At 48.2% G+C, this 8,951-nt stretch overlaps 1 long non-coding RNA gene across 1 annotated transcript; it reads left to right on the forward strand.

Annotated features, from left to right (window-relative positions):
- Nucleotides 1–258: 258 nt before the first annotated feature.
- LOC123411057 lies at nucleotides 259–980 on the forward strand. Its single transcript, XR_006613164.1, has 2 exons — nucleotides 259–343; nucleotides 884–980. It is a non-coding gene; the product is annotated as an uncharacterized LOC123411057 (long non-coding RNA).
- Nucleotides 981–8,951: the final 7,971 nt, after the last annotated feature.

The following is an 8,951-nucleotide window of genomic DNA, read 5'->3' on the forward strand; positions in this document are numbered from 1 at the left end:
TCCTATTCTTTTGCAGGAACATGAACCTTATGATGACCCATAGTTGGATGTATGTGAGAGTACAGGTGTTATCTTATAAGCATATCAAAATACAATCATGACGTGTGTAATTATTAAGTTATACTTTTTGTTCATGGCTCAACAATCGACCAAATTAAATGACAGGATGAACATTCAGACATCCTTGATGACTGGGATTCTAGGAAGACGATCACATACTCGACCAGCCCACCTGTCACCGCGAGAATCATCTTGGTAACAATGTAGCTGATCTCGGGATTCATATTGTGTTCCTCCAGTTATTTTGCATCGTTTGATCTTTTGTGTCTATATACTCCCCCTGGTGCGTCATTTTCCTAATCACAAGCATTTATTTCCTTCTTTTTGTATCTTGCTTAGTTTTAAGAGAAACATACACAGAGAAAACTACTTTCATGATGGATCTGCACTCTGCAATTTGTTTTGCATATAACATGGGACTGTTACTTTCAATACAGTTGATGTTAGGAGTATCAGATGCATATATGAAGGAGTTCCATCAACCAGGATTTTACATGTTGCATTAGAGTCAAAAATTTAGACTGATTTGCAAGATGGAATATGAGAGAACATGTTTCAGACATTCAGTGACCACCCAAAGAGACTAATATGCCACATACCTGTATGTTTCCTTTTTCATCTTTCTACAAAACTAAATGTAGAGAAGTATTCATTTCTCACTCAAACTTATATTTGTTTTCTATTTAAGAATGTTGATTCATAGAGCCCAAATACGCTCTTTCATTTCCTGGTGAGTTTACTTAGTATGGGTCAGTGTAAGGTAATAAAGATGATACTGTCGGTAGCTTCATCATCCTTGATTAATTGTTACTCCTTATTTCAGAAAATCTACAACCAAGAACATTTGTTTGTGTCAGACATCTTTAATAACTGACGTGGAAGTATTGACAGTTCTCCACAAGCTAATTGTTTGATGTGATTATCTCGTGGTGCTTTTGCTCCAGCTTCAATTGCATTGCTTCTGCTGTATCGATGGACTCTTTTCCCTTCGGTCATGGATTGAACCGAGTTGATTCTGCATAGCCGCATAGGGATAGGTACTTTTGATAGTCTACTATACAAAAGTATTTGGTCAGTTATTACCATCCCTATGTATCTATTCTTTCTCAAGTTTGAATTGTTAATATATCCATTAGAGTATTAGTTATCCGTCTGCGCAAGGACCAATACAGGTTAAGCACCCATTGTTTTAAAGTAGAATGTCTCTATTCTCATGCACGTGGACTTTCGGGGTATGGATACAATGAAGTTCCACAATGATTCTCTTAATTTCTAGGTTTCGGTATCTTTTAGATTGGTGTTCAAATCATACAATTTTTTTGTCCACTTGGTTGGCTTGAATTTTGGTACATATGATTGTTAACATCTATATATGATCATGATAGCGGAAATATATGATCGCGATAGCACAAAGGGGAGGGACGGTTTGGGGTGAGGGGACGTTTTGTTAGCCTATTGGAAATGGATAGTGTGCAAAGATGTTACTTATTTTTGGAGACTATATTTTCTTTCAGATATACTTTCGGACTAAAGAGTTAGGGCAGGGTTTGAAGACATCTAATAGAAGTCATCAAAACTAAAGAGAAAAACCGGGTATACGAAAATGATGGCATGATGAGATTGGGAGGAGACACACGGAAGAAATGGCGATGGACACCAGGGTGTGTGTGTGTGGGGGGGGGGGGGGGGGGTTGAAGAACCTCATAGTGGCTGAAGTAGAGGAGCGAATATGCATTGCGAGGGTTACGAGTGGGTGGGCCATGTCATTTATTTGTACACAAGCGTTTTATCTATGAATATTCTTTCTATTTCGTGGCAACGCACGTGCACATGTGTGTCGTCGGTTCCATTTCCACATGCATTACAACATATATTAGGCTTGATTACAGGTAAACTCTGGGCTAGCTTATCTTGCCGAGACAACAAACAGCAACCGAGGAAGACAACAACTAAACAACAACTCATCTGACCGAAAACAAGAACGATATACAATATGCTAGCCAAGCTGACTGAACTGAAGTTTTGACATAAGATGGGACAAAAACTGACGATACAATACATATGTGTGTAACGCGAATTACAACGTTAGGCTTATAGGTAAAATCTTGGCTAGCTTTATAGTCCATTGTTTTCATCCCACATTATTCGATTATACGTGCTGTTACTAGTAGCCCATAGCAATGTAAGAACGTTCTACCAGAACGGTAAATCAAAGCACCCAGCGGAGTGGACCCGACACTTCCAATGAAAGCAGGGACGTAATTCTCGCACGTGATAGTGGGACAGATCATGGATGAGACAGAGTGTTGCAGGGACACGTGATTTATTGGCAGGCCGTGACATGAACGCAGAAATGACCTGTCTCTATCCGGCCGTGGACACGCCGGCCAGCTGGTGCAAAATCCGACGTCGGTGGATCGTCGTGCATGCCAAAGTGGTCACTAAAATGGCAGCAGCGGTGGTTGGCGTGGTGGCGCTTAACGTAGTCTGAAGCGTGCCGGATCTGGATCCTTCACGGTGGCCACATCGGGCGGTGGGAGCAACACGACGAGATGGTTGTTGCACTTGTTGCTCTGATTGCCATCACCATCCTGCACGGTGGTCACGCCGGGCGGTCAGAGCAACACGACGAGATGGTCCTGGTCACTAAAATGGCAGTAGCGGTGGTTGGAGTGGTGGCGCTTAACGTAATCTGAATCGTGCCGGATCTGGCAGGGGTAGATGGCGAGCTCTGGTCCAAGTATTCATCGCCCGTGGCGTCAAGTGCCAGCTCTGGTCCTGCACGGTGGCCACTGGCCAGGCCGGGCGGTCGAAGCAACACGAACGATATGGTCGGAGCACATGTTGCTCTGATTGCCATCACCACTTTTGGCAAAAATTTTGTGTTTCCTTTTAAAGAAGTTTTTCAAGATCTCATCCGGGTTACAAAAAAATCCCTTCTAGTTTTATAGGTCACCGAACATGGTCATTCTCGAGGCGGTGAGCACGTCTATCACACGAAACACTTGTGATTGAATTTTGCCAGCACAAGATAATGTTTAAACTTCAAATAATCTCGTCAAGTAGTATGGGCCGTGCTAGCGATGAAAATTCTATGCGTAGGACGGACGAACATTTGAAGAAACACTAACACCCGTGGCAAGTAATGCTTAATTATTTTCTTATAATTCTGAAATCTACTTCATCCCTTCTAGTTTGTTGGGTCAATCTCATAAATCTCAACAATTAAGGTAGGATTGAGTTTAGGGGCATATCAAGGTCATGAGCACGTCCATCACACGACACACTTGTGTGTGAATTGTGCTAGCACAAGAGAATGTTTAAACCTTCAAATAATTTAGTCGAGTTGTATGGACCATGCTAGCGATGAAAATCATATTGTACGACAGATTAATTTTTCGAGAAACGGTAACACACGTGCTAAGGGCATCTTCAATGATCGTATGATCATCGTTGGTAAAATTGCCACATAGATGATTTTGATGACATGGCACATAATAAAAGAAGAGAGAGAATGAAACCGTATGAATTTGAAGCAACGATTCATGCACAAGCTCCGAGGTAAACATGGTTATTTCTTTAATATTTAATGAACCCACTTAGTTATTTTACATACGGTTAACATACACTCTATTGAAGAGCTTGTATGATGTGTTGTTGGTTGATGATGTGGACACTTATACCAACGATTGAACATACGGACTGTTGGAGATGATCTAAGTAACACTTAATTGTTTATGAAATATACTTCATTCTTGCTAGTTTGTTGGGTCAATCCCATAAATCTCATACTCCCACAATCGAACCTACCTCTAATTGGCTAGTTAGAGTGACAGTGAATTTCAAACCCATTAACTTTTAAGTTTTGATGTTCGGATTATTTTTTAGTTTATTTCAGGATTTCCGACGATGCGTATTCGGTGGGAGAAGACGTTCTCGTCGACAACGAAACATTCATGATGATTTCGTAAATCTCAATATGATATACCGGCTTAGACTCTCGAAGGCGATATGTTTTATAGCTCCCCATTCATCAATGGATCCTCGGATTAGGCATGATGGATGCATGATCCTCGGATTAGGCACGCTCGAGCTCGCGCCCTCCCGGCGGCTGGGATGCTCCGGCGCGAGCACGTTGTCCGTGCAGCCATCTCGGCGCCCAGCTTCGTCAGGGACGCACTCTGCAGCGAGGGCGCCTACTCCGCCTTCGGCGAGCTGGTCCTGTGCGCGGCTGCCATAGCCCTACAAATGTGATTCCAACTGTCGCCTTGGTCTGCTGGCCGTCGGGGGTGTACGTCAATTCTGTATGAGCAGTCCATCGTGTCTTTTTTTTCTATTTTCAAATCTCAGGCGTCAAACATGATTAACATAAATCAATGGATGTAAAAGAGTGACTTATAGAGAACTATGAAAGCCTCCTCCTTTTAATATTAGGTGAAGATTCAGTTTTAAGTTTATCATTTTTATTTTTTGAGCTATATTTTGAATTTTGACTTGAATTTTTATGACGATCTACATTTATATTATATGGATGTGCTAATTGTTTTTCAGAAATTTTGCAAAATTTTAAAATGTGCAACGTGAGCTTGTGAGCTTGCTGCACCGGTAGCATCATAAGCACCGGTGCACCTGTTATCACTGAAGATCGAAAGATACTAAGTGCGATGAACTAATCGAGCAGAGGACAGTCGTTTTTGTGTTGCCTGAACTGCAACTTTTCTGTCTGTCTATTCCATCACCTTATTCAGAGTACAAAAGGAGGAGCTGAACTCCACGATTCGTAAATCTCGTGCCATCCCACGAGTGGGTCGTGTGTCCGCTGGAATCGGTCCTGGTTTGTTAGGCAAAGACCAGGACAACTAACCCTATCGCTAGTTAACTAACCTGACCGAGAAATGAGGATCTGAACTAGCTGTAGTCCACAGCGACAACAGCCTGAAACGCTACAGTAAAGTTCAGAGTAAGGAAACTAACTATCTAACACCAAGAGATGCACTAGGATTTATTCAACATTCACTCCCTAAACCTTGTGCATTCTTGTGATCTCCACCATGCCGATCTGCGTGCGCTGCTCCTGGAGCTTCCCACGACCGAGTGCCTTGGTGAGCAAGTCGGCCATCTGCTCTTCGGTCCTCACAAATTCAATCTGCATCTTCCCGTTCTCCACACACTCTCTGATATAATGATACTTAATATCGATGTGCTTGCTTCGCTTGTGGAAAACGGGGTTCTTGCACAATGACATTGCTGATCTGTTGTCCATGTTGAGCACCACCGGTTTCACTGTCTCCACCTTGATCTCACTAAGAAGGCGTGCTAGCCACACGCCCTGGCAAGCTGATGTTGCTGCTGCAACATACTCAGCCTCGCAAGAAGAAAGGGTCACAATGCTCTGTTTCTTTGATTTCCAGCTCACCTGGTTGCTTCCATAGAAGTACATGAGCCCTGTGGTGCTTCTGCGCGTGTCCATACATCCACCATGATCACTGTCACTGTATCCGATCAGGGGAGCATCAACTGCGCCACGGGAGTAGTGCACTCCCCAATTCAGAGTTCCTGCAACATAGCGCATGATGTGCTTCAGTGCAGCCAGATGTTCCTGGGTAGGTGCCTCCATGAACCTTGACACGAAGCCAACTGAGAAAAGGGAGATCAAGCCTTGTGTGAATGAGATAGCGCAGCATGCCTACTACACTTCTGAATTCTGTTGTATCAACTCGTTGCGCAGTGCTGTCTTTGCTTAACTTGAACCTGGGCAGCATAGGAACAGGGCAAGAGATGCAACCTGTCATATCTGCCTTTTCAAGAATCTTGGCAGCATAACCAGCTTGGCAGAGATCAATTCCCCCACTGTGCTGGTGAACTTCTATCCCCAGGTAGTAGTTCAGATGCCCAAGATCACTCATTTTGAACAGCTTCTGCATCTCACCCTTGAACCTTCTGATCTCTTCCTCATCTGATCCAGTGATGATCAGATCATCTACGTAGACCCCAACTACCAGCCGAGATCTAGCACTTCCTCTTGCATAAATCCCATGCTCACAGGGACACCTTTTGAACTCTAACCCAGTCAGATAGGTGTCTAACTTGGTGTTCCATGCCCGTGGAGCCTGTTTCAGCCCGTACAGTGCCTTGTTGAGCTTCAGCACTTTGCTAGTTTGTCCAGAGATGATGAACCCTGGTGGCTGTGTCACATACACTTCTTCTCTGAGCTCACCGTTTAGGAATGCAGACTTTACATCCATATGATGCACTGTCCAACCTGCTCTGGCTGCCATGGCGAGAAGTAAGCGCACTGATTCCATCCTTGCCACAGGTGCAAACACTTCTTCGTAGTCGACACCATGCTTCTGCACATATCCCTTTGCTACCAAATGAGCTTTGTGTTTTACTATTTCACCATCTGCATCTTTCTTCACCTTGTAAACCCATTTCAAACCGATCGGTCGATGCCCTCGAGGGAGATCAACCAGGGCCCAAGTGTGGTTGGCCTCGATCGATGCCATCTCGTCGGCCATCGCCAGCTGCCAGCACTCTTGTTGTTGTGCTTCTTCAAACGAGCTTGGCTCCTCTCCTTGCAGCAGGCCCAGCTCGTAGTCTGGGTCCTCCTCCTCGTCGTCTACCTCTGGTGACTGGGGGGATGAAGAAAGTGTAGGTGACTTGACACCGTCATTGTATTTAGGGTTTGGAAGGAAGATACCGTCTTGTGCCCGAGTCCTCATCGCGTGTACTCGTGTGACGGGTACTGACGAAGTGTGCTCCCTTCCCGGGCTTGGAGGAGCGCTAGGTGCAGCGGCAGGTGGTGATGTAGAGACGCCGCGGCCTGCACTCCCTGGTCCTGGCGTCGTGGATTTGGTGGGCGAAGGCGATCGCCCCGGGGCCGTGCTGGGCGAGGCTGATGTCGTCGTCACGGGGAAGCTCCGGAGAGGGTCGATAGAGGGTCTATCGAGAAGCTCACAGCTTGCACCGCCGGCTGGGTCTGCTCCCAGTCCCACGCCCTCTCTTCCTCGAACACGACATCCCGGGACACGACGATCCTCTCGCATATGGATCATACAAACGGTAGGCTTTGCTCCCGCTCTCATAGCCGAAGAACACCAAGCGCTTGTTGCGGTCTTCTAGCTTGCTCACATGAGACTGTGTGCTCTTTGCATGCGCGACACACCCGAACACACGGAGGATGTCGACGTTCGGCTTCCTCCCGTGCCATGCCTCGAACGAGGTCTTCCCCTGCACGCTCCTGGTGTATGCGCGGTTCAGCACAAACACAGCTGTGGTCACTGCTTCTCCCCAGAACCGGGCAGGAACGCCCATGGCCTTCATCATGCATCTCGCTGTTCCTACCACTATCTGATTCCGTCGCTCCACTACGCCATTCTGCTGTGGCGTGTAGGGAGCGGTGAGGTGTCGTTCGACCCCAAGATCAGCAAGGTAGCCCGTGAGGTTATTCGATGTGAATTCTCCTCCCCGATCTGTCCGAAGCGTCTTGATCTTGCGTCCTGTCTCGCGCTCCACCTTTGCCTGGAATCTGCAGATACACTCTGCAGCTTCGTCTTTGCCGTGCAGTAGGGATAGCCACATGTATCTGCTGTAATCATCCACCAGGAGGAGGAAATACCTTCTTCCACTCGGCGTCGCCGGCGAGATCGGTCCACACAGATCTCCGTGGATCAGCTCCAGCGGTTCTGACGCGCGAAACCTTGCCTACTTCGGGAAGGGAATTCGACGCTGCTTTCCGACAAGGCAGGCGTCACAGACCTGCTCATGGTGCTCGATCAGTGGCAGCCCATGCACCATGTTCTGACGCGCCAGACGTGCAAGCCCATCGAAGTGCTGGTGGCCATAGCGAGCGTGCCAACGCCATGCATCCTCGGTGGCGTGCGCCGTCAGACACACATGCCTGACCAGGTGGAGATGCAGGACGTAGAGCCTATTGCGCGCACGAGGCACCTTGGCGAGGATGCGTTGCTGATGATCCCGAACAGTCATGAAACTGTCCTGGACAAGTGTCGGGCACCCGATCTCGTCCAGTTGGCCGATGGAGATGATGTTGGTCTTCAGCCGGGGAATCCAATACACCTGCATCAGGGCCCTGTGATCTTCTCCGCCGACGGTGAACAGAACAGTTCCGCGGCCGTGGATCTCCACGAGGGAGCCGTCACCGAATTTCACGGTGCCTGCCACTCCCCTGTCCAGCTTGGCGAAGGAGGCCTCGTCTCCCGTCGTATGATTGGACTCGCCAGTATCCAGGTACCAGGCCATGTCAACGTCGTCAGAGGAGCGTCGGAGGACCGCGACAACTCGCTCTTCGTTGAGGAAAACGTGCTCGCTCGTGCCCGTGGCCGAAAGCGATACCTCGTGTATCATGAACATGGCGGGGTCTCCGTCGGTCTCGTCAGATGCGGCCTGCACGAGATTGGCCTCTTCCCGCTTCCCCTGGTCGCCGCGCTCGCGCTTCGCCTTGCGACACTCGCGCGCCCAGTGGCCTTCGTAGCCGCAATAGTTGCACTTCCCTTTGCGACGCGGTGGGTTCCCGCTGCCGTCAGTCTTGCCTGCGCCATCCTTGCTCCGTGGACGGCCTTGTGGCTTCTTCCTTTTGCCGCCGGATGAGCCGCTGCCGCCGTGGTGATTTGCGTCGCGGGCTCGCCACTCCTCCGCAGTGAGGAGCAGCCGCCCACTTGCATCTTGTTCTGGCGCGCCACGCCCTTCTGACGCCGCAAGGCGCCCGCTCAGCTCGTCGATGGAGAGGTCCTTGAGGTCCAGCAGCGTCTCTATGGAGCACGCCATCTGGGAGTACCTCGGTGGCACGACGCGCAGAATCTTCTGCACGCCGTCGAGCTCGGAGGTGGTGTCCCCAAGGGATTGCAGCTCTGTGACTACGCTCGAAACAC

Source organism: Hordeum vulgare, chromosome 7H (assembly GCF_904849725.1).
Source record: "Hordeum vulgare subsp. vulgare chromosome 7H, MorexV3_pseudomolecules_assembly, whole genome shotgun sequence".
Classification (NCBI taxonomy): domain Eukaryota; kingdom Viridiplantae; phylum Streptophyta; class Magnoliopsida; order Poales; family Poaceae; genus Hordeum; species Hordeum vulgare.